We start from the raw sequence: 24,917 nt of genomic DNA on the forward strand, positions 1-24,917 counted from the left end.
CAGTTGTGACTTTACTAACATAGGAATTAGATACGCATTCTCCAACTGTTCCAGTGCCTGCCTGCCTTGCCCTTGGCGTTGGTCACTACTGCCATCTAGCAGCCAGTCCAAGATAAAGAGAATCACAAAAAACCTTTTAGTTGTTGTTTTCTTTTCTTTGGGGCTGGGGAGGCGGGGGGGGGGGGGGGGGGGGGACGGGACAGACACCGGGGACTGAACTCCGAACTTTGCATTTGTGAGGCAGGTGGCGGAACCTATGGGCCAAATCCCCGGCCACCCCCCCACCCGCCACAAAAAAAACCTTTTGGGACCTGACTCTAGTCTCCCAACAGGATGGTTTAACATCTTAATAACTACTCAAATTTTTGTTGTTAACCATAATAAATTAAAATGGAACTGAGTTTTCCTCAGAAGTTCCTCTCTTCCCTAAGTAATGTAAATTATTACCTCTCTGTGAACTCGCAACTTACCTCAATTCTGATCTCTCTCTAAAATTCTAATGCCGAAATGTCTTAAAATTAAAAAACAGGGCCAGGGGTTTGGCTCAGTGGTTCCAGTGCCTGCCTTGGAAGCGCAGAGTCCTGAGTTCAATCCCCAGTACCTAAATAAATAAGGACTAGGATATAGATCAGGGAAAATAAAAATAAAATAAAATTCTAATGCCACAATTGTCTACCTAGACCTCTAGAGAGACATGGTGCTGAAACTTCAAATTAAATATTTCTAACATATAACTTGCATCCCTGTAATCTCTATCTTCCTGAACAATCATTTTAGTTATCTAGGCTCAAAATCAGAATCATTTTTTATTTAAGGGAAGCAAGGGATATAAATCCCACCTTGAGAACTGCCCTTCACACCCAGCTCCTCAGGGGTGGCCTTTCCACTGTCCTCCCTGCCTCTTCCCGGTGACATAAACACTTCAGGACAGAAAACACGCATTCAACATCTAAGTGGTTCCTGGACCGAGATGGTAAGAATAGGACCAATTCTTACTTCCCACAGGAGAGATTTCAAATAAAAGGGTTTTATTCTTAGAAATTAGAATGGCATCAAAAATAATAAAATTCAGCATGATGCTGAAAAACAAAAATACATGATTTTACCAACATTTCTTAGGTATATAAAACTAAATACTTATTTATAAAGTAGCATAATACATTGTTTCTATGTGAGCTACAGATATTGAATGAAAGTTTCAACTTGTAAATTACTGTATTTTACAGACTCATAAATATTTTAAAGAGTAAAATCTGTTACTCAGTAACATATTTTTCCTACAACTGAACTACAAAAACAACTGCTAGCCAGCACAGTGGCTGACCATCTATAATCCCAGCACACTCAGGAGGGTGAGGTAGGAGGATTGTTGCCAGTTCGAGACCAGCCTAGGCTGGCTACATAGTGAGTTCAAGGCCAGTCTGAACTACATAGTGAAACCCTATCTCAAAAAACAAAAACAAAAACAAAAAACCCAACTGCTACTCTAAGAATCCTAAATCCTTTTCTTGAGTTACCAAGATTCTATCCATGTTTCAAGATCCACTTCATATGCTACTAGTTCTATAAAAATCTTAATTAATCCAATAGAAAATTAGTCTTTATTTCCTGTGAATGCCAGAATATTGCCTTTTATTCATATAGAAATAATCCTGTACTAAACATACCGCAGTGTTAATTTTCTGTCTCTCTTTACTACAGAGTATAAACTTCTTAGGGACCAGGAGCATACTTTTCAATTCTTTAATATCAGTTCTTCTACCATCTGAGGCTAAGAAATCCTACTTTCTGTGCAAAGAGTATACAAATACCCACAAAATAAACTAAATAGAGGAAAAATAGCAAGCAAAGGTAAGAACTACATATACTTTTGTGAAACAACAGTAGCTTAAACAGGAAGAGAACCGGAGAAACCCTTGAGCCTCAGAAGCAACTGTCTTCCTTCCTTTCCCATTTTTTTTAAAGAAAGCAAAGCTCCTACATAAGAAATAAACCAAACTGGAACAATACTGATAAAACATGTATAACTTTGAGGACAATTCACTCAACCTCAGCATAATTGAAGAAGCTAAAGAAAGTGTTAGAATTTGGAAACATCACTTTACAATCATATCCTATGTTACCCTCTAGACAGAAAGCCTTTAACAAACAGTTCCATGTAATTTCTAACTCTAACATTATATTCAAAATACTACATTTTACAAAATTGTTTAGAAGATCAAACTATCTCTAAGAATGTTCTAATACAAAAAAATTCAGGTATTAATCATTCAAGATTTTCAAAAATAAAGCAATGATTCAAAAATGTTATTTTTAGAATGGCTTGCAATTTATGATTCTCAAAGTCCTTTCTTAGATCCTAAAAAAAAAAATCTTAATTTGATTTTATAATTTCAGGGGAAAATAGAAACTTTGAGAATAAAATTCCTTCATAAAAATAATTTAGTGCTACATTAAAAAGGCCCTGAAAAATTCAGTTTTAAAAAACCTGTTCTTCTAGCTGGGGGTGGTGGCATAAGTCTGTAACCTCATCATTTAGGAGTTCAGAGAGACTGGAGTCATCATTTGTTTCAATGAGGCACGAGAATCACCTTGAAGTGAGCTCAAGGCCAGCCTGGGGTACATGTGAGTTCAAGGCCAACCTAAATATCAATGATATGAAATACAGCGTAAAAGGTGGTTGCCTGGGGCAAACGTAGAAGTTTCTAAGTATTTAAACCTTAAATAAATATTTAAAATACTACAAATTGTGAGACATAATAAATTAATCTAGACCTTTCTTCTATTACGTTACTTTAACACTAGATTAATGAAATTGAATAAAATCAATGGTGATGGGATGTAAGTTATCTAAGTGTCAGGTATTGTTTTAAACCCTTCAAATATTCCCTAGGAGGTATACTTATCGTTATCTAATTGCACAGCTGAGGAAAGTGAAACAGATCAGTTAAACAGCCCCAGATCACATAGCTAGTAACTAGTCAGAGATTCAACCCAGTGAGATGGACTAAGAATCTGTGTTTTTAACCACTAGCTCTGAGGCAGGTTAAGCCATTATAAAGGGTTGGGGATATGGCTCACCAGTAGAGTGCTCACTTGCCCAGCACGTGTGCAACCCTGGGTTCCATCCCCAGCACCAGTGGAGTGGGAAGGAGTATCAGTAAAAAGCATTGGCAGTGGCAGCACCGCGCCTGCCTCGCAAGCTTAAGGTCCTGAGTTCGATCCCCAGTACAGGGAAAAATAAATAAATAAGAATAAAAAATTAAAAAATAAAAAGCAGGAGGCATCATTTGTTTCAGTGGCAACCTACTAACACTAAGAGAATGCCTTACCTGACACGAATGATACACATTACTAGAAAAAGATTTTTCATTATGATGGAACATGTAGTGCTATGAACTTGTAGTGCTAAGCTAAGTGAAATTTGAAGGCACACTAATATAAAACAAGACTCAAAAGGATTTTTCTTTTTACACTTTTTGATCCAGTCAACTTTTAAAAGGCAAAATTGTGACAGAGTTAAAAAAAACAAAAACAAAATAACACATACCAGTAGAGTGCAAACTCTAAATTAATTTGAACTTTTGTAAGGTACTAGACAACATAAGCTTACATTTTGTTAGCCAAAGAACTTTACATTTTTAAATTTTTGTATTAGTAATGATCACATTCATCACAGGCAATCTGTACCTGCACACAGTATGTCTTCATTCTTTTTCCCATTCCCCTCCCCTCCCTTTAATCCTTCATCTTCTCCCATTTACAAAAGCTTTGTTTCCATTTTTCCCCCTCTATTTTTTGTTTAATCCACTTTCCCTTTCCCCTGCCTTTTTTTAAATATCAGATTTTTAATTTTTTTTAATTTTTTTGGTACCGGGGATCAAACTCAGGACCCTGTGCTTGAAAGGTAGGCAGTGGCACCACTGAGCTAAATCCCTGGTGTTTCCCTGCCCTTCTGAACATGTTTTTCCTACTTTCCAATTATCTGTTCTCCATTACACTCCTTATTTACCCTTTGGGTTTCTCACACAAGAGAAATAATTGCAATATTTAAACTTGTGTGTCTGACTGATTAGGCTTAAAATTATGGTCTCAAGGCACATCCATTTACCTAAAAGTCTCAAGTTTATCCTCCTTTATGGGAGAGTGGTACTCCATTGTATATATTTTTAAAAGCCTTATTTCCTTTATCCATTCACCTGTTAATAGGCATGTAGGCTATTTCCAAGGATTTAGCTACTTCATATTGTGCTGCTATAAATATGGGTATGCATATATCACTGTGGTGTGATGCTTTTAACTCTTTCAGGAGGACACCCAGAAGGTGAATAGCTGGGTCAAATGGAACTTCTAATTTTTTTTTGAGGACACTCCATATGAATTTCCATAGTGGTTCTATCAGTTTACACTTCCACCAACAGAGAAACACAGCCTTGCTAGCATTTGTAATTGGTTGAGTTCCTTTTTTTGGCACTGGGGATCAAACTTGTGACCTTGCACTTCAGAGGCAGGCGGCGGCACCACTGAGCTAAATCCCCAGCCCAGCTGAGTGCTTGATCATAGCCATTCTTTCTGGACTGAGATGGAATCTGTGTTAACCTGCATTTCTAACTATCATTCATCTCAGTCACTGAAGGCAAGTTGCTAGATACAGAAACAGAACTGGTGAACCAAACATCAAGGGTTTTTTAAAATTTTATGGTACTAGGGATTCAGCCCAGGGTCTTCAGAGCTACACCCCCAATTTTTTTGGGGGGGGGGAGTACCAGGGGGGTCAAACTCAGGACCTTGCACTTGCAAGGCAGGCGGCAGAACTACTGAGCTAAATCCCCGGCCCAGTTATGGAAATATTACAGAATTTTTTCCTTGTCCCCCATTATGAGTAGCTTGACCGGTCCCGTTAATTCCCACACCGCCGGGGGGGGGGGGGGGGTGTCTAACTCAGGACCTCACAAGACAGGTGTGGCGTCCCTGAGCTAAACCCACCCCACCCCTGGCTCAAGTTTTGATATGAGATACATGTTGGAAAAGTCTGGACTGGCTATCTCCCTGCTTAGAAAGCACAGGAAGAAACTCAATCAACACAAGGAGAGATGACAGCCTAGCAACATTCCTGGCCTGTACAGCCCAACCCTTATCAGGGCAATGGCTTTGTGCTGCATACCTGACAGCAACACAGGTCTGGAATCCACTTCAAAGGGATTCTGCCACACATAGATGTCCTGAGACATTTGGATGACAATGCAGAGTTTAAAGGGTGGATAAACTAAGGGCTGGAAATTTCAAGGCTCAGGGCAAGTTCTAAGTATCTGGCTAGTACATCACCACTGTAACAAAGCCTCACGTCACCAGCTAGAGACACTAAAGTGTATCTACATGTCACATTCCAATGGAATTTGAGAGAAAATAATGTAGGTTATATCCAGGCCTCTCCCAGAACTTCTCACATATGCTCCTTGCCCTTTTCCCTTCCTACTCACCACGTAAAAGAGGTCCCCAATACCAAAATAAAAAAAAAGAGAGAGAGAGAGAGAGAGAGAGAGAGAGGGAGCCAGGCGTAGTGGTGCACACCTGTAGTTCCAGCACTTGGGAGGCTGAGGTAAGAGGATCACCATGAGTTTGAGGCCAGCCTGAGGAACACTGTGAGTTCAGGGCCAGCCTGAACTACAAAGGGATACCATGCCTCAAAAAAAGAAAAAACAAAAACAACAAAAAAGAGAGAGAGAGGTCTTTATTGTCTAGTTACTATGAATGTCTAACTAGAGCTAGGTTTTCATTCACTAACTTATTCCAAGTACTACTAGTAGTAGCCATACTAGTATAGTTGGTAACATACCCAACTCAATCAGATCCTTGTCTCCACCAAAAGATGGCTGGGTTGTTCTGAAGATAAACCCTGGTCATCAGAGCTACCGTCTTCTTGCTGGGGGTGGGATGGGAGGGGGTCATAGTAGTTCAGTTCTCCATAAACCCTTCTGGACATTCTGATGGAACCCAGGGGGGAACTGATTTGGTTGTTTCAACGGCTTCCTTAACCATGCATTCCCATCACCTAAGGTCACAAAAAGTACGACTATGGTAAACTAGGAAAGAAGTTATGATGTAAAAAACAATTCCAAATGGCATTAATTATGGACATAGTACAAAACTGAAGGCAAAGGTCACACTAAACTTGAAGATAGATGTTTGGAGTTCTATGAAATTTTAGTCTTCTTGCTGGGCATGGTGACCCATGCCTATAATCCTCACACCCTGAGAAGCCAAGGCAAGGCAATTGCAAGCTTGAGTCCCACCTAGGCAATTTAGTGATTTAGTGAGACCCTTCTCAAAAAAAAACCTGGGGGCCGGGGATTTAGCTCAGTGGTTTCGCCGCCTGTTGCACAAGCACAAGGACCCGAGTTTAATCCCTGGTACCAAAAAACAAAAAATAAAATTAAAAAACTGGGAAGAGCAACCCATTTTCCTGGTGTCCTTTCCTGTCCCTCTCAGGCAGGGGCTCTCACTCAGTAAATATTCCTTACTCAAAAAAAAAAAAAAAAGCTGGGAAATATGGCCCAGCCACAAAGCCCCCTTCAATTCCAAACACTGGGGGGGAAAAATAGGTCTGAGGATGTAGGTCAGATGTAGGGCATTTGTCTAGCATGCACAAGGCCCTGGGTTGGAGCCCCAGCAAAACAAAACAAACAAAAAACCTTTATTTCTCTGAAAAACTTCGGATTTCATGTTATCTATCATAGGAATATTCATTTACCTCTGTTGTTAAAGTCCAGTGGAAAAGTTGGAGACATACTAAACTGTGGTAATGTTGAAGGTTCTTTTCATAGCAATCTCATATTATGTGAATTTTTTTTTTTCTCCTACAAATCCTATTAGATTTTAAGCTGCACTACCATAGTATGATTTAAACTTCTTTATATCCTTTGGGACAGGCTGAATAGTGTTCCCCAAAGACACTCAGGTCCTAACTCCTAGAACCTAAGAATGTTTCATCACAACAAAAAAGGGGCATTACACATCTAAGTAAGCATCTTAGATGGCGCACCTGTCCTTGATGAGTGGGCAAGAAACCAGAAGGGCTCCATAAAAGGGAGGCAAAGGGAAATCTGACTAAAGAAGAGAAGGTGGCAGAAGCAGACACTGAAGTGATATGAGTAAGGACTCAGCAGGAATACAGACAGCCACTAGGAGGTCAAAAATAGTAGGAAACGGGGCTGGGGATGTAGCTCAGGGGCACCACACCTGCCTGGCAAGCACAAGATCCTGAGTTTGATCCCTGGAGGTGGGGGGCAGTAGGAAATGGATCCTCCTCTCAGATCTGAGATTCCAAAAAGAAGCAGGCCTGCAACACCTCGACTTTAACCCAGTGAAAATTATTTCAGACTTCTAACCTCCAAAACAAGGCTAGGTTAGCACTGATTTGCACATAATCCATTCTAAAGTACTAGTAAACTGACAACATGGACATCGTTCTGGTTCAGATTACAGAAATTCTCTTATTTTTGCTATCAAGTGAAAATAAATATATAGAATTCACTGAAAATGTGTTCTTTCCAGCATTATAGTGAAAATGCAAAAAAGCAGGGTCTTAAGTTCCATTTGTAATATTAGTGGCAGAGGAAATCAAGATTTTAAGTTAAAACAAAGATACGACTTAGAGCTTCGCGAATACTAGGTGAGAGAAAACTCAGAAACGCAGGGATGTGGCTGATCTGTCTTTCCTTTATGCCACACAGAACAGTCTAAGGTAAGACCTCCAACCAGACTCATCTCACTTCTGCTCACAGGGGGGAAACTGTCCTCATCCCTAGACCAGCGGACTCAAGTTTCCTGTAGGCTGAAGAGAAATTTCACACTAGTGTTACTGGGCTTCACACTACCAGTTTCATTCTGTGCGGTAGTTCAAATGCCACTCCAGGCGTGGCAGAAAAAAAATAGCAAAGACAGGAACGGTCAGATGTAACTTATATCAATTTTCTCACTTGCTCACCACAGCTGTTAGAAGCAGTCCTTCGGTACTAACTGCAGTGAAGAATCTGAGGACGACCTACCCAGTGACTGCCTCCCACCTTGATGTCTTCCCACCGGATCCTTCTACCTTGATAACAGTAATTCACTGCCAGGTATGCTGTATTCACTTTTTACAAAAAATTTCAACTTACGAAAGAAAACAGAAGCAGTATTTTACAATGCTATCTTTATTTTACATCCATGGAAGACGAATGCCACGCTCAATCTGTCAGACGTGAAGACAATACACACAAGGGTAACTTAACGCGTCAGTCCGTTTCTTCTCAGGAAAACGAAAACACAAACGGCACCCACTCCCCACCCCGCCTCCCAGGGAGACAGGCCACACCATTTCGGAGATAAAACCTAACTCCGGAAAGAAAAATTTAACTCAACCGTAACCAGGTGGTGCCATTTCATAAAAATACAAACTTAACTTAGAAAACCAGCATTTAGCTCAACCAATCCCCTTCTGTCCCATCACCCTTACCGGCAGTGTTCCCGCCATTCAGTCACTCTTACCTGTGTCTCCTAAGCCCAGAGCCCTGTGCATATTCCGGAACGCGTCTGGTGCACTGCCGCCGGAGGCAAGAAAACCTCCCCCTTAACTTTTGTCGCGACTGGTTACCGCGTCGGCGTCGCTAGGGACCTCGTGGGACCTAACACTACCTACTTCCAGAGAGCCCCGCACGTGGCCCGCCGCGGCGCACCCGCCCCAGGAGTTCGGCGTCACCGGCTTCCTAGACCGAGCGGACACCGAGGCTGTCCGTCCCTGGCCCAGCCCGGTCATTGCGAGTACCTTGAGCAGCGACTCCCACCCAGAGCTGGAGAAAAAGCGCGCGCATCTGCGGCTCAGCCCAGACGACCAGAACTGCCCTCTACCTCTCCGTCTGGAGAAAGCGCAAAGAAAAAGGCACAGGATTGGTCGGAAGCAAAGAAACGGGCGACACCGCCCGGGCAACAAAAGAGGCGGGGCGCGGAGGCGCCGAGAGCTTGCCGGGAGGTGGTCTGTCTTGCTTGCTTCCGATTGGACGACAGCAGGATACCTGCGCCTGCGTAGATCAAACTTCCGCAAAGCACCACACAGCACCGCCCCATACGTTATGTTAATTTAGGTCTCAAGGACCCCATTGGTTGTGATGGGCTATCTGGCTGCGTGACCAATAAAGGGCAAGAATAAAGAGCGTTCCGCCTCTTCCTCTGTGAGCCGGATATTCCTGTTGCTCTGAGGCTATTTGCGTTTTTACCTGTAGACATTAGAAAATGGGCATACTACTCCATTTTTGAGGTAGAAAACTAGGATTTTACTGAGGGCTTGAAATATGCTGGTACTCAGAAGCGAGCCCCACACACCACAGAGGCACAGAAAGCCTCGAAAATAACTTCTAGGTTTGAACGTAGAGGAAGCCGACCTTCACGCCCTCCCTGGTGGGAGTTCTCTGGCTGCCATTGGAGGAGCAAGTTATCGATTTGGAGGTAGCCCCGCCTCGGCCCTGGGGAACTCTGGGATTTTCGCGTCTTGTATCTTTAAATGTGGTTGTTGCTGCTGAGATTATCCTTATTGTGGGTAGCACCCCCTGACGTTTTCGTGGCTCGGATTTCCGTTATGTGTTTTATCCTTTAGTTTATCAGCACCGTTGAAAGCGAAAAACATTTAGGGGAAATGGAAAGATTTTGGGTGTGTTCGTAAAGGATCAAGCATTCTTCCGAGTACTGCGGCTGGCGCTCCGCTAGGTGTTCGTGATTACTTGTATACTGAACAGTATACTGTACCAGCATTCTTGCCATCAGAATACAATGTCTCTGATTCATTTTGATGCCCATTTGAAAATATTTTAACAGTACCTTAAATGAATTATGCACAGTATGGCATGGATAGCAACTATTTACAGAAATCGAATGTTGCTAGGACTGGAACCAGGACTACATGCTATCCGGACAAGAGAATGGTGCTGTAGTTAGGGTGCTAAGCGTGACCAAAGCCAGGAGGACGCACACGGTATGTAATGAAAGATTGTAGTGTGAAGTCCATTCTCAGCCTTTATTGAGACAGCGTTTCATTTTTGCATCCAGCAAATGTAAAATCAATTTTTAAATACCAAAACTTTACTGAGCAGATTATCGTCGTCACGAATTTTGATTTTTTTTTCCTACTTAGCATGTCATGCGAACTGTTGGGTTTGTGTAAGAAAAAACAAACATAATTTGGAATATGTAAGAGTTCTATGGCCGGGCGTGGTGACACATACCTGTAATCCCAGCACTCGAGAAGCTGAGACAGGAGGATCGTCACCAGCTCAAGGGCAGCCTAGGCTACATAATGAGTTCAAGGCCAGCCTGAACTACATAGCAAGACCCTGTCTCAAAAAACCAAAAAAAAAAGGAGTTCTATATTTCTAAGTTACAAATGAAGTACACTTCATAGGGCTAAAGCTAAACAAAAACTGCTTTTATTACTGATGCTTGGGATCCTTGCATTTTGTTTAAAAATTGAAGAATCTTAAAAATCTTTTTCAAAATGAGAGATTTAAGGTTGTTTGTAAATGAAATATTACAGATGTAGCCCCTTTATATTACCAATAAATGAGGTACCAAATTAAGTGTAATCAACCCTGTATTTCTCCTTTTAATATTTTCTTTGATGTACAAAGTAACGTGAATATGGTGACAATCGCACAGGCAAAAAAAGCAGATCTATTTTAATGCCTTTTATTAACTAGCATTTTAATGGGATTTTTCTTTTGGCTTCTATTTTGTTTTGCCCTCCTATTTTATATCAGTGACTAAGAAGAAAAAAATAATAACTCTTATCAAGGTTCCTGCAGAGGTTTAAGATATCAAGGCTGTTACTGTGGTTAGCAGTGTTAACTGAATGATAAATCAGCTGACTGAATTATGAGCACTTCTGTCTGATCTGTTTTAACCTAAATGTAAGTTTTCATCCAGTAGGCTTGTGGAAGCCCTCAAAGTGATCTTTTTCATTTCATGTGCAGGGTATTTGTGTATGTAGATAGACATGTTTTGTTTTGTCTTTCTGTTGCATACATACTGAAAGGTTAAATTGTTGATTCCTATGATAACTATTAACATTTGGGGTCGGGGGGGGGGGGGGGGGCGCCACATGCTAAACACAGGCTCTACCACTGAACTGCATCCCCTGCCCTAAGTGTTCTCTTCCGTTCTTTCCTTATTTGGTACTGAGAATCAAACCCAGGTGCATTCTACCACTGAACTAGATCCCAATCCTCTGGCCTTTTAAAATTTTTTTTTTGAGATAGGGTCTCAATAACTTGCCCAGGTAGGACTCAAACTTGATATCCTCCTGCCCCAGCCTCCCTTAGTGCAGGTGTGTGTCACCATGCTTGGCTAAGTGTTCCATTTTGAAGAGAAAAATACTTTAATTATGATAATTTGTTGAGAATTTAAAAGTCCACATTGAAGCAGGCACAATTATTGCTTTTAACACAGTGGATGCCTGAATTGTCTTTTATTTATTTATTTATTTGTTTAAATTTATTTATTTTTTGAGACAGGCTCTCACTACGTAGTTCAGGCTGGCTTCGAACTCACAGTGATCCTCCTGCTGCTGCCTCCTGAGTGCTGGGATAACAGGCATGTACCACCAAGCCTAGCCAGACAGTTCCTTTTTTTTTTTTTTTGGTATCAGGAATTGAACTCAGGGCCTCTCGCTTGTCAGGCGGGCGCTGTGCCACTGAGTATATCCCCGGCCCTTATTTATTTATTTTTTGATACATGGTCTCCCTGTGTAGCCCAAGGTGGCCTTGCTCTCACGGTGATCCTCCTGCTCCAGTCTCCGAAGTGCTGGGATCACAGGCCCTCGGCATCACACCCAGCCACTGAGTCCTCTTTTTACACCACCTGTTGGGCAGTAATTGAAGGCGAGACCTCAGAGTGAAATAAATACAAGGTAATCTGAAATGGAGGAAATGAGCATTAGAATACCTATTTGTATATACTTTTTAATATAATTTTCCATTTCTATTTTTTAAATTACATATAAATGATATAAAGCTTTTGATATGTGTGTAAAATATATTTATATTGATAAATAAATATAAATATATTTATAAGGGTAAATCTTTATTGAGAGCCATGTGAGGAAAAAAAATTCAACTGAGATCAATGGTTTAGGACAACTGCAGCTTAAAATAAAAATCTCGGGGAGAGAAGTCAAAGCAGAAGACACATATGTTTTTATAACCATCTATTCAGAAGGAAAATTACCAGGTCTTGGTGATGTAGGCTTTAATTCCAGCACTCAGGAGGTTGAGGCAGGAAGACCACAAGTTCAATGACAGCTTGGACTGCGTAGTAAGATTTTGTCTAAAAAAACCCCCTGAATTTTCATTTCCAAATTAGAAAATAAAAGGAAGGAGGCTGAATGCTTTTGTTTCGTTTTCTTTTTTGTTTTTGTGACAGTAAATTGCCTGGGCTGGGCTTAAGCTTGCAATCCTCCTGCCTCAGCCTCTCAGTGCTGCGATTGTTACTGGGTTTTGGGGTGCTGGAGTCTCCTTCTGGAGATGGTTTCCAGGTTCTTTCTGTCCTGAACAAAGAATTGGTCAAGACAAGTGCAAATGGTAGCAAAGTTTCACATAAAGAGACCAGCTCTGCAGAGCAAATTTGGGCTGAGTAAAAGTAGGAAAACAAGTGCACCCTACAGCTCCTGCAGCATAAGGGCAAGAGAAAACACTGCAGCAGGCCGAGAGCTCAGTGTGGACAGCCCTTTTATATCACCCACTCCCTAGGCTGGGTCAGGTCCAGGCCATCCTATCAAAAACCTGCTCTAGTTCTCTCGAGAAATCCACCTGCAGGGCTTTGGGAACTGTTCTGCCACTGTGTCCTGGGATTTTGTAATGAACAGGTCACATCTACTTCCCCACCCAGTCTGCCACACAGTAGACTCCTGCCTCAGGATTACAGGCATGTGCCACTGCACCTCGATTCTGATTTCTATTCTTTCTTTTTTTTTTTTTGGTACTGGGGACTGAACTCAGTACCAGTGCTTGAGAGGTGGGCAGCACTGATTTCTGTTCTTAAATTGAACTTGTAAGTAAATCGCTACAGAGTTTTTTGTTTGATTTGATACGGTTTTTTTTTTTTTGGTACTGGGGATGGAACTTGGGACCTTGCGCTTGCGAGGCAGGCGGCAGAACTACTGAGCTAAACCCCCAGCCGTGGTTTGATATGGTTTTTGTAGCTCAAGATTGAGTTTAGGAGCACTAAGCTGAAGCCCCCAGCCCTTTGTATTTTATTGTGAGACAGTCTTGATAAATTGCCCAAGCTGGTATCAAACCAATAATCTTTCTGCCTGAACCACCCAGGTAGATGGGATTACAGGTGTGGGCTACCAAACCTGGCTCCAAAGTTTAAGAAATAGTTTTAGGGCTGGGGATTTAGCTCAGTGGTTTCGCCATCTGCCTCGAAAGTGAAAGATCCCAAGTTCGATCCCTGATACCAAAAAAAAAAGAAATAGTTTTAAATTGCAGTATGAAGGGTTTAAGTCATAGCTTATAAAACTATTTACCATTAAAAATCATGTAAAATGTACATTATAAAAGCCACAAAAAAATCGCTTCTTGGCCTTTTGGCTAAGATCAAGTGTAAAAACCACAAAAAAGAAAATATACTATAAAGCCCTAATTGTACACAGTGCTGCTTGCAAGTTCTTATGCTCAGTCACTGTGTCAGGGCTCAACTAGAGAAACAGAACTAATAGAGATATATAAAAGAGCTTTTTCTTTGCCAAGGAATTGGTTACACAATTGTTGGGGACTGGCTGGTCAAGTCTGAGGTCTGTGGAGCAGCCAGCAGGAAAGGTAGGCTGGAACTCTGAAAAACCATGCTGTAGTCCAAGAATTCTTTGGCAAACCTGTTCTACTCTAAGGGTCTTTCAACTGATTGAATCAGGCACACTCAGATTATCTAGGATAATCTCCTGTACTTAAAGTCTACTCATTATGAGATTTTGGTAGTGGGGTACTGGAGATTAAACCCATCATCTTTTTTTTGTTGTTTTGTTTTGTTTTTGTTTTTTGTTTTTTGAGACAAGGACTGGAATTTGGGATCCTCCTGCCTCAACCTCCCAGAGCGCTGAGATTACAGATGTGCATCACCACACCGTGCTTGATTGTGAAATCTTTATCACATGTATAAAATACCTTCCCAGCAACACATGGCTTCGTGTTTGATTGAATAACAGCACAGGAGACTAAAGCTTAGGCACATTAATACTGCTTCTCAAGGTGAAAATTGATTATGACAATCACATATATAGAACTTCAAGTTAGTCATTCCAGCATGAGATTTGAGACTTGGAACTTATTCCAGAGAACTGTATTTCACATTTTGTCTTTCATTTGTGGGTTAGTATAAACATATAAAATGTATAGGCCAATCCTATTTCCTCTTTGGTAAAATACGTCTGATAGGAACAGCCCTAGCCTCCAAGTCCACTCCAGCCGTGGCTAACTCCCTGCCACCCTTCCTGCTTGAGACCTGGCCTTTTGAAGACTCCACCTCTGATCCTAAGCACCATATTCCATTGCCAAAATTTGAATCCCAGAGCTCCTGGATGGTTTCCCTATGCATAGAAGTCCCACACCCTCGCATGCATCCTTCTACTGTTTAAGGAGTCCCTGTTGCAAGCCAGGAGGTCTGGCACTTCTGGAAATGTCAAAAAGATGCCCTTGAAACCAGAGGCTCCTTGGTGCTGGGGACAGCCTGTGACAGGTGCTGGCTGGTTTTATACCAGTGACTATAAACTGCTCTTTCTAAGATAAGATGTAGTGGTGGTTTATTCCTTCAGTTTTAAAATGAACTTCACTATTGGTCTCTTTAGTTTGTACAGATAGAAAGTTGGGGAAGAGGTGGGGCTAGTATTGGAACTGACAATTATGTTCATCAAAAATGCCATCTATCTCCAGAAGGCCTTCTCACTCAGCTACTCAAAAGTGGTGAACTGAATGGCTTAGGCTTCACATTCTTTTCGTGTCACTTTGAAGTTAAAAGAATGAACAAATAGTAAAATAGCTCCAATGAGTGGAGTTAGAAGAAAAAGGCCAGAGTGTCTGAGAAACCAGTGTCTAGGGCTTCTAATTAAGAATTAGGACATGGGGGCCAGGGGTTTAGCTCAGTGGTTCTGGCGCCTGCCTTGCAACCGCAGGGTCCCAAGTTCAATCCCTGGTACCAAAAAAAAAAAAAAAAATTAGGACTTGATATTACCATATGGACCGAACTCATAGTTCCACAGAAAATGAAGTTGCAAACCAAAGGAGGAGATTAGGAGAGTTGTTGTTGTTTTTGGTCTCACTGTATAGTTCCATAGTGGTAGTAGTAGTGGGTCTCACAGAGTCTTACTTTGTAGTTCAGGCCAGCCTTGAACTCACTGTGTAGCCCAGGCTGGCCTCAAACTTACGGTGATCCTCCTGCCTCAGCCTCCTGAGTGCTGGGATTATAGGCATGCACCACCATGCCCAGTTAGGAGAGTTTTTATTGGAAATAAGTAGAAGGGTAGCTCTTGGATTTCCAGGAGGGGTCTCACGTGGCTGGCCCCTCACTCCAGACCTAATTGTGGATAAACAAAGCCCAGGAATTGCTCAGTTGTTTAGTGGCCACCTATCACAGGGGGCTCTGCAGGTTTCAGCCTATGTACTGCCGAAGAGAGCACAAGCAAAAGAGGTGTTTTTGTTTTGGGTACCAGGGATCAAACTTGGGACCTTGTGCTTGTGAGGCAGGCGCGGGAACCCCTGAACTAAATCCCTGGCCCTGCAGGTTTCAAATGACCAGTTAGAACTCAGGCTTCTAATCCAGTTCCTCAGCATGCAGAGTTTGCAGGAAACAGGAATTTTAGAGAAAAGGAACCAGTGGTTTTGCATTTTAAGTTCCTGGAAACTCAGAAGTGTAGTAGGGAGGGGCTGCAGTTCCTTTAGTAGAGAGGAGGCTGCACTCCATGGTGCCCAGGAAGTTCATTCTTATCAATATGGCTGATTACCCACCTCTATCTCAGAGCCTTCCCTACCTAGCTACTTTACTGGGAAGCCATCAAAATTACTTTTTACAATATTTTATTTTACTATTGAGGGATGGTACTAGGGATCAGACTCAGGTGCCCTTTAGTACTGAGCTACCCTCAGCTTTTGTATTTTTACTATTTTACCTTATTCTTTGTGGTATTGTTACTGGGTTTTGGAGTGCTGGAGTCTCCTTCAGAGGTAGTTTCTAGGTTCTTCTCATCAGGAGCAATGAATTGAATAAGACAAGCAAAAACGGTGACAAAGTTTATTTTAAAAAGTAAAAGTCGGGCCGGGGATTTAGCTCAGTGGTTCTGCCGCCTGCCTCGAAAGCACAAGGACCTGAGTTCAATCTGTGGTACCAAAAAAATAAATAAAAATAAAAAGTAAAAGTCCAGGCTAGGAATGTAGCTCCTGTCAATTGTGAGGCCCTGAGGTTAAGGGAGAAACTGGCTCTGCAGAGTGAATTTGGGCTGAATAAAAAAAGAAACAAAGTACACCCTGATGAACGCAGCCCACCATGAGGAAAGCAGCCCACCATGAGGAAAGCAACAGTCTCAAGCTCCTCAGGGCCCTTTCATGCCTCCCACATCAGGCGGGAGCCTGCAAGAACTTCTACATACTGGGTCCTGGGAAGCGGTGCTGCTTAGATTTTAGGATCCTGCTACACCTCTCCACCCAGCCAACCTGAGCCCTGCCCTATCTCCTATCTCATTATTGAGGATTGACCTCAAGTGCACAATCTACCCCATTTTTAGACAAGGTCTCAATAAGTCTCTAAGTGCTCACACTTGCAGTCCTCCTGCCTGAGCCTTAGAGTTCTAGGACAACAGGTGTGTATCACTGTTCTGGCCTTTATTTTAAACAGAGAAATAGGGCTAGGTCCAAAAGGAGCAGCTTGGGATCTTAATAATTCCATGAAAGCAAATTCACTTTTTGCATGTGTGTGGTCCTGGTGATTGAACAAAGGGCCTCACTCATGCTAGCCAGCCCTCTCTACTGCTGAGCAACATTCCTGGCCCTTTTTAGTTTATTTTGAGACAGGGTCTGACTAAATTGCCCAGACTGGCCTTGAATTTGTAATCTTCCTGCTTCAGCCTCCTCAGTATCTGGGATTACAGATGTGTACCACCAGAGCAGGCTGACTTCACTTATTCATGTTAAGTAATATGGGAAAGTGCCCATTTTCCTTTCACATGAAGTTTGTCAAAAGCATATGCTACCAGATTGGCTCTAAATGGACTTAAATGAAGAGCTGAACAAGTTACTGACTGAACTGTCATAAAGAATCCACTTGTCAAAAAAAAAAAAACCACACACACAAAAAGAAACATTTATAATGGCATAGAAAAAAAGAATCCACTTGTCAAAAAACAGGCTTTCGAAAGGAAAGTTTATTCCAGTTAACAGGGACTAAAATCAGGAGATTCTAGCAGTTAGCTGAGAAAGGCCAAGTTTATCACATCTGTGTGTAGATGGGCTGACATTGAGAGAGAGACTGCAGCAGCTAGCTAGGAGAGATTTCATCTGTGAGTGGATGGGCTAACACCAGGGGAGAGAGATACTAGCAACTAGCTGGGAAATGAATTAGGCTTACGTAGGTTTTAAAGGGGCTAAGAAATTTTGGGTGAAATATTAGGTGCTCAGATGTGTAGACAGTTACTAGACTTCTTGGCACCAGGGGGGTTGTATACTTCGTTTTGAGTCCATTTGCCCTATTTACTGAGAAGCTGCTGCTGTTTGTTAAAAGCAGCCTGTTTGCTTTGTCCTGTTTGTGAAGGACTCACTTAAGTCAGACCTGACAGTAACTACACATTTACACTTTCCTGTTCTCTCCTTGCACCCACTTTAATCCTAATTCTGTTTTTCTGGTTAGTTACTTACAAAGTTTTTTAGTCATAGAACGTTTCCATCATATGAAAAAATAGAAAAAATGCTTATCATGACCTTTATTGTAAACCTTGTCACCTTCCTTTAACTCAAGTCCCACCCTTTTATCTCTGCCCCCTACCTTCCACATTTCCTTTCAGATTATTTATAAGCAAATTCCAAACTCATCATTTGTAAGTACTACTTTGCATCTGTAAATGATAAGGACTAAAAAATAATAATGACAAGGGGCTCCAGTGTGGCTCAGTGGTAGAGCACTTTCCTAGCATCCTGTGCAAGGGCTTGGATGCTTTCCTAGCATCCTTATCCAATCCCCAGCACCACAAAAAAACCCAAAAAACCACAAGAGGCATACATTTTAATAAGGACTATTACTCAAAGCTAACTATGTCATCTTGAACAAGTTATCACTCTCTAAATCTCCAGTTATCCAGCAAAGGACAATATCTCCCATTCAGGAATTGTATTATTGCAGAAAGCTAAGTTAGTTAGAAATTATTATAAGGCAGTTAGACAAAGCTGGGTCCTCAGCATAAAAAAACAACTGAGGCACATTCACTGGTTAATAAAAAGAGACAAACTACTACACCCATGTACTTCCCCTAGGGATAAATAGCAGTGATTGATATTCTAAATAGGTATCTATCACCTGGATGCAGGACCAAGACTTTAACCCATCCCTTCCAGGAAAGGTCCCTGACACATCTCTTATTTCTTATTGAAAATCCTTGTTGGCTTCTCATACTTGTACCTTTACTGCAGTGGGTATGGCAAGGATCACTGTGAAGGGGCCCTTCTATTTTGCTTTAATTCATCAAAGTGTCCCTGTCTCCAAGTTTTTACAAACATTTAGTCTCCAGGACAATCAGTAGGTGGTTCTCCTGGGCCAGGAGCTGGCAGGACTCTTTTTCCCATTCATTTGGAAAGCCTGTTATACCTGGCCCAGATTAATGAGACAGTGTAAGAGCCCCATGGTCTCTGGGTCTACTATCTGCTATAAAGAATCCACTTGTCAAAAATAGGCTTTGGAAAGGAAAGTTTATTCCAGTAAACAGGGACTAAAATCAGATTCTAGCAGCTAGCTGGGAAAAGCCGAGTTTATCACATCTGTGTGTACACAATTACTGGACTTCTTGGCGCCAGGGGGATTGTATTCTTTGTTTTGAGACGTTAGGAAAGAGAGATAGTGGCAGCTGGCTGGGAGAGATTTCATCCGTGAATGGATAGGCTAAGACCAGGAGAGAGATATGAGCAACTAACTGGGAAAGGAATTAGGCTTATATAGGTATTGAAGAGGCTAAGGAATCTGGGTGAAATATTTATGACTTGGATGGCCAAGGACGGTCTGCTCAGGTGTGTAGACAATTAGTGGACTTCTCGGCTCCGGGGGTTGTATACTACATTTTGAGTCCATTTGCCCTATTTACTGAGAAGTTGTTGTTGTTTGCTAAAAACTGCCTGTTCTGTTTTTTCCTGTTGGTTTAGGACAGGCCTGACACTATCATATCAGGATAGAAATGGCCTCGCATATAACATCTCAATTGGGCTCAAACTTAGCCCAGTTTGGGGCATGTTACAAACCATCATGAGTGCTACTGGTAGCAATCAGAGCCAGAATTCAGTCTCTTGACAAAGTTTGCCAGACCTCGCTTTAGGGTTTGGTTGGCCCTCTCTACCTTTCCAGAAGATTGAGGCTGCCAGGTAGAATGAAGTTGTACTTTATTCCTAAATCTTTTGCCATTCCCAGTTACTGAGAGGTAAAAGAAAGTCCATTGTCACTCTGGAGAAACTGGGGTAGTCCAAATCTGGGGAGTATGGTTTGTTTTTTTCTCAGTACCAGTACTGGGGATCAAACTCAGGACCTTGCACTTGCAAAGCAGGCGCGGCACCACTGAGCTAAATCCCCGGCCCTTAGATTGGTTGTAATGGTTCTTCAGGAACTGGGAATAAGGCTAGAGTCTTAAAAGGCTGTAAGGCTGCCGTTTTTGCTTCCCTGTCAGCCTTTTGATTTCCCAAAGAGATTTTGGACATGTCTCTTTGGTGCCCTTTACAGTGCATGACTGCATCCTGCTTGGGAAGATGGACTGCCTCTAAGAGTTATAGAATTTCCAGTCTGTGCTTTATAGATGATTTCCATCAGTAAGCCACACCCCAGGGTCTTGGAGGGGCAGGTCAGTGGTGTCCTGCATGCTTGCATAGGTCTGGGAAATCACTTGTTTGCAAGAGTGGCTAACTTCTGGACCTGTAGGTATCAAAGAAGCAGTGTTAATAGTAGTACAAGTTTTATAATATCCTCAAGGTTGTCTAAGAGCATGGCCTAATACTTAGTGAGATATTCCCCTGTTAACCACAAGTAACCTTTTGTCTCCAGAGTAGCTCTGACTTGATGGGGAGTCAGGACTTCTAGTTTCTGTCCCAAAGTTAACTTTGCAGCTTCTTCTGCTAGTAGTGAAATAGGGGAAATAGATGTAAATTCCAAACCTACTAGATATCCAATACATGAGTTCATGTTCTCTAAAATCAACAAATGAATTCTAAGAACAACAAAGATTAAGAGTAGGAAAAATTTATTGAGAGAAGATAGCTTCTGTCTAAGAAAGACAGAAGGGGGAACAGAAAGTAGGTGGCCTGGGGTCCCTGTTTCCCAGGGGGATTTTATGGAACAAAGCCACAAGGTGAGGTGGGTTCAAGGTGGGACAAAACTATAGTCAACTGGGCCAGGGATTTAGCTCAGTGGTTTCACCACCTGCTGCACAAGTGCCAGAACGCGAGTTCAATCCCCAGTACCAAAAAAAAAAAAAAAGAAGAAGAAAGGTTTATAGGGCCAGGGATTTAGCTCAGTGGTTTCACTGCCTGCTGCGCAAACGCAAGGACCGTGTTCGATCCCAGGTACCAAAAAAAAAAAAAACTATAGTCAACTAGTAAGATTACAAGTACAGTTGCTTAGATATTATTGATCCAGTGGGAAATCACAAGGTGGATATGAGGTGGGACAAAACTGTTATCAACCAATAAGATGACAACAAGTATAGTTGCCTAGGTAATATTGATTAAATGGGGATTAAATGGGGAAGCAAGTCATTTAGCAAGCATACAAGAAGTGAACAAGGATTTTCGGTAAGGGGTGGGTTAAAGTCTTGGTCCCCCACCCAGGTGGTTGATACCTATTTAGAATATCAAAAAAAAGAATATAACTTTAGGGCTGGGGATTTAATTTAGCTCAGTGGAGCTGCCACCTGCCTTGCAAGCACAAGGTCCTGAGTTCAGTCTCTGGTACCCTCCCTCCCCAAAAAAGAAAAAAAAAGAATAGAACATCAGTCACTGCTATTTATCCTTAAGAGAAGTACTGGGTATAGTAGTTTTTCTCTTTTTATATGCTGACCTTCAGTGAATGTGTCTCCATTGACCTTTATATTGACTCCTGGAGGGCCGATCCTGTCTAACTGCATACAAGATATCTAATTAACTTACCTATCTACAATAGTAGATCTACAAAGAATTTCTGATTAGAGGTCTCCTCAAAATCAACTATGGCTATAGACCCAGAGGAATGCTTGTAAGTCAAAACAAAATGAAGTAATTAAACTGGTTCACTGAAGACAGATCTAAGATTACCCAGGATTCCTTGGAGGAGATGGTGATGTCCATGGACAGGAGCATTGACGGTTTCCCTTGGCCTCTTCAGTAAATGAAGGTTTTGGCTGGCCTAGCCCCTCTCTGCAAGTGGGAATAGTCAAGCCTCCAGTGCCATGAGTCAGATGAGTTAGCTGTCTCATATCCAGAACAGGGCCCGGGCGGGGGCTTGGTACAATCTTGTACCCAGTGTCTAGTCTTCTTACACTTGAAACAGAACCCTTTTCCCTGTTTATCCCTAGGTTTTTCCCCAGACAACCTGGGTGGGTTTAAAGCTTTGCCAATAAGTGGACATGGTGGTGCACGCCTGTGATTCCAGCACCTGTGAGGCCGAGGCAGGAGAATCACCGAAAGTTAGAGGCAGGCCTGGCCTACCTAGAGAGTTCAAGGCCAGACTGAACTACATAGTAGGACCTATCTCAAAAAAACCAAAAAATAAATAATAAAGCATTGTCAATTTTGACAGCTATTATCTTAACCTTTCTCTCTTGTCCCTCCTCTGGGTTCGGACTGTTCAACACAGAAAGGGCTGTATCCAACAATTGGGCTATAGATGTCTGTGGGCCTATCTGAAGGTTTTGTAGTCTACACCAAATATCTGGGGCTAGTTGATGTCCCACTAGTGCTTCTCCCTCCCTGGAAGATGTATCTATATTAGTGTACTTACAGAAAACTGAACACACTTTTTTTTTTTTTTGGTACCAGGGATCGGACTCAGGACCTTGTGCTTGCAAGGCAGGCCTGGTACCACTGAGTTAAATCCTTGGTCTCTTGTGCATTTGTTAACTGAAAAGGGGACCTGATTTATTGGCCTGGGGACTATAAGGAAGAGGTCGAGGTGACCTGTCAGTCTAATCAAACAGGTCACAGAGGCCCACATCCCCCTGAGAGATACATGGGGGTCTCTGGATGGGGTCATCCAGTTATCTTTCTTCTCTTAGGGGGTCACTCTAAACACCATAGCTCCTGAGCATTTCCTCTGATAAAGAGTCACAAAGCCCAAACACAAGGTGTTTCATCCCACCTTGTATGCTTTGAGCAGAAACCCTGTAACTGGAGAACAGTGTTACAGTTGGAAGTACCACCCCATATCCATCTCTTACCATGTCCCAGTTTTTACTGAACCCAAACTGTATTGCAGTAGTAGATATGCTGTTCCTGTTTTAGATTGTCAGGATCAAACCTCTCCCACTCATCAAGCATATGGTCTAGTGGCAAAGCCAGTGAAATCTACATGGTGGCAAGGTCCAAGAGGTTCCCATCTGCTCAGCTTTTGGCCAGTAGAGAGAAGGAGACACCTAGGTCTTGACTCCATAAGATGGCGTCCCACGCAGAAGGAGATCTGAGGGTTCCACAAAGCATCCTTTGTGAGATCCTAACACAGGCTACACAGATATCTCTGTCTGTGTGATGTTGGCATCATTAGGCACAGAAGAACTGCCCCTGGGCAGGGAGGCTTTTGTCTCCATATTGGAACCCACTGACTCATTAGGGAGAAGGGGGCAAAGCCACTTATTGGCCTTACCTAGTCCTCTAACTCCCATGAAGTAAGGGTGGAACTTCTCAAAGCAAAGGTCCCTTACTTACTTAGTTGAACCACTTGATGGCCCAATTGGCATTTCAAGTTCCTTGATGACTCTACTTGTATTCTAAGCCCTTTGATGGCTTAGCTGGTATTTTCAGTTCCCTGATGACTCTATTTAACCAGAATAGAGCCAATTGGGAAAATCATCTCTTGCATTTACTCCAATAGTTTAAAAACAAACAAACAACAACAAAAAAATAACCACTAAGAACTGGGATGGCTCTGCTTTTGTATTTCACAGTCTCTTTAATTAAATTTTTTTTGTTACCAGGATGGAACTCTGGAGCTTGAGAGGCAGGTGCCAGAACCACTGAGCTAAATCCCCAGCCCTCTTTAATTAAATTTTAAACGCTGACTATTCATTCTGCTCAGGTCATCAGGCATAGGGTTTTTAATTATCAACATTTAAACAAGGAAGAAATCAAGCCAGGAAGCTATAGCCTCAAGTGAGATGTAAGGCAGGAAGGAAACAAGTCAGCTAAAGCTGGCTTGAATAGGCCCTCCCGCCCTTTGCCCCACCCCAGCAAAAGCCTTGGGTATTTCCTTTTTAAAGGGACAAATTTTTCTTTTCTGTGTGGGGAAGAGCCACTGTGCCAGTTAAAATAATTGAAAGAGAAAAGAGGTTCCTCCCTCTTGTTCTCCAAAGTCAGAGGCTTAGCTCATAAGGCCAGTTAGTAAAAAAAGAAATAGATGGCAGTGGTTGACATAAGCCCACATCTAGCAGCATGATTCCATGCAGACTCTAAGCCTATATATCAGTGCCACACACAACCAGGGTGGGGCAACCTTAATCCCAGCACCACCACAAGACAAACTGAGAAATAAAAGCCATTTACAAAACTGGAGTAAGGGGCTGGGGATTTGGCTCAGTGGTTTCGCCACCTGCTGCGCAAGTGCAAGGACCCGAGTTCGATCCCCGGTACCAAAAAAAAAAAAAAAACTGGAGTAAGTGGAGACCAGGTTAATTTCCAGGAAGAATGTAGCAAACAAATACATGGACCACAAGGCATACCACAAGAAATAAAGAAAAAAAATAAAGATCTACAGTGGCTGGAAGAAAAAAAAATCTCATTCTCCTCCCCATTCCCCACAGCCAGAAAAGCAACAGGCAGTTGTCTGTGTGCCTTGAGAAGAGTCCCCTGAATTCCTGGCCTAGGGGAGAGAGTGAGGGAAAGGAGAAAAGAAAAGCCGTAAGCCTTCGTGACATTTTAGAGAAAAAAACCAGAATGTGTGCCCACTGGGGCCTTCTCTAGTCTCCTGGCTCGCTATGCCAAATACAGTGGTACCCCGGATCACGAATACTTTTGTTTGCAAACAGTGTGGTTCCCAAATAAAAGCATTTGGCAAAATTTTGGTTTTGTTTGTAAACTCTGCATCATGACAAACACAACCACATCCATCTTTCCCATATGAATATGAATTTGACCATTTTTTCCAGAATCATGGAATGAATTAAGTTCATGAACCAAGGTATCACTGTAATGTTTCTGGAATCTCCTAGTTTTTGATTCTCTTGGCTGGCTAACCAAATAGTGTTACTGAATAGCTCCTTCTAAAAGGGGTTCACCAAATGAATGTTGGTGGGTTTTGTGGTGCTCGAGTATCCTCCTGGAGTTAGATTCCAGGTTCTTCTCATCTCAAAGGATTAAACAAAAGGGAAAACACAGTGACAACGTTTATTTGCAAAAGTAAGAGTAAGAATGAGGGAGAAACTGGCTCTGCAGAGCGAGTTTGGCCCAAGTAAAAGAGGAAAAAGCAAGATAAAAGTACAC

The 24,917-nt window shown here is 42.1% G+C and overlaps 1 protein-coding gene and 1 long non-coding RNA gene across 3 annotated transcripts in view; one reads left to right on the plus strand and one right to left on the minus strand.

Moving 5' to 3' along the window:
* The window catches only part of Wdr89 (WD repeat domain 89), a 37,501-nt gene extending 28,522 nt beyond the window's left edge, over positions 1-8,979 (minus strand). Inside the window, exon 1 of one of the 2 annotated variants that reach the window (XM_004837421.3) lies at positions 8,807-8,979. The gene's annotated coding sequence lies outside the window, so the exon portion shown is untranslated. Of the gene's footprint in view, positions 1-8,529 lie in introns of both variants that reach the window. The other variant, XM_004837420.3, reaches the window with a different exon arrangement.
* Positions 8,980-9,097: 118 nt separating this feature from the next.
* LOC147822740 (uncharacterized) overlaps positions 9,098-24,917 on the plus strand; it is a 33,663-nt gene continuing 17,843 nt past the window's right edge. The window contains exon 1 of the long non-coding RNA XR_015444994.1: positions 9,098-9,483. This is a non-coding gene — a long non-coding RNA (uncharacterized LOC147822740). The remainder of the gene's footprint in view (positions 9,484-24,917) is intronic.

This window comes from Heterocephalus glaber, unplaced genomic scaffold (assembly GCF_053883595.1).
Source record: "Heterocephalus glaber isolate CG9 unplaced genomic scaffold, H.glaber_assembly_v1.0 deba00001608, whole genome shotgun sequence".
NCBI lineage: Eukaryota > Metazoa > Chordata > Mammalia > Rodentia > Bathyergidae > Heterocephalus > Heterocephalus glaber.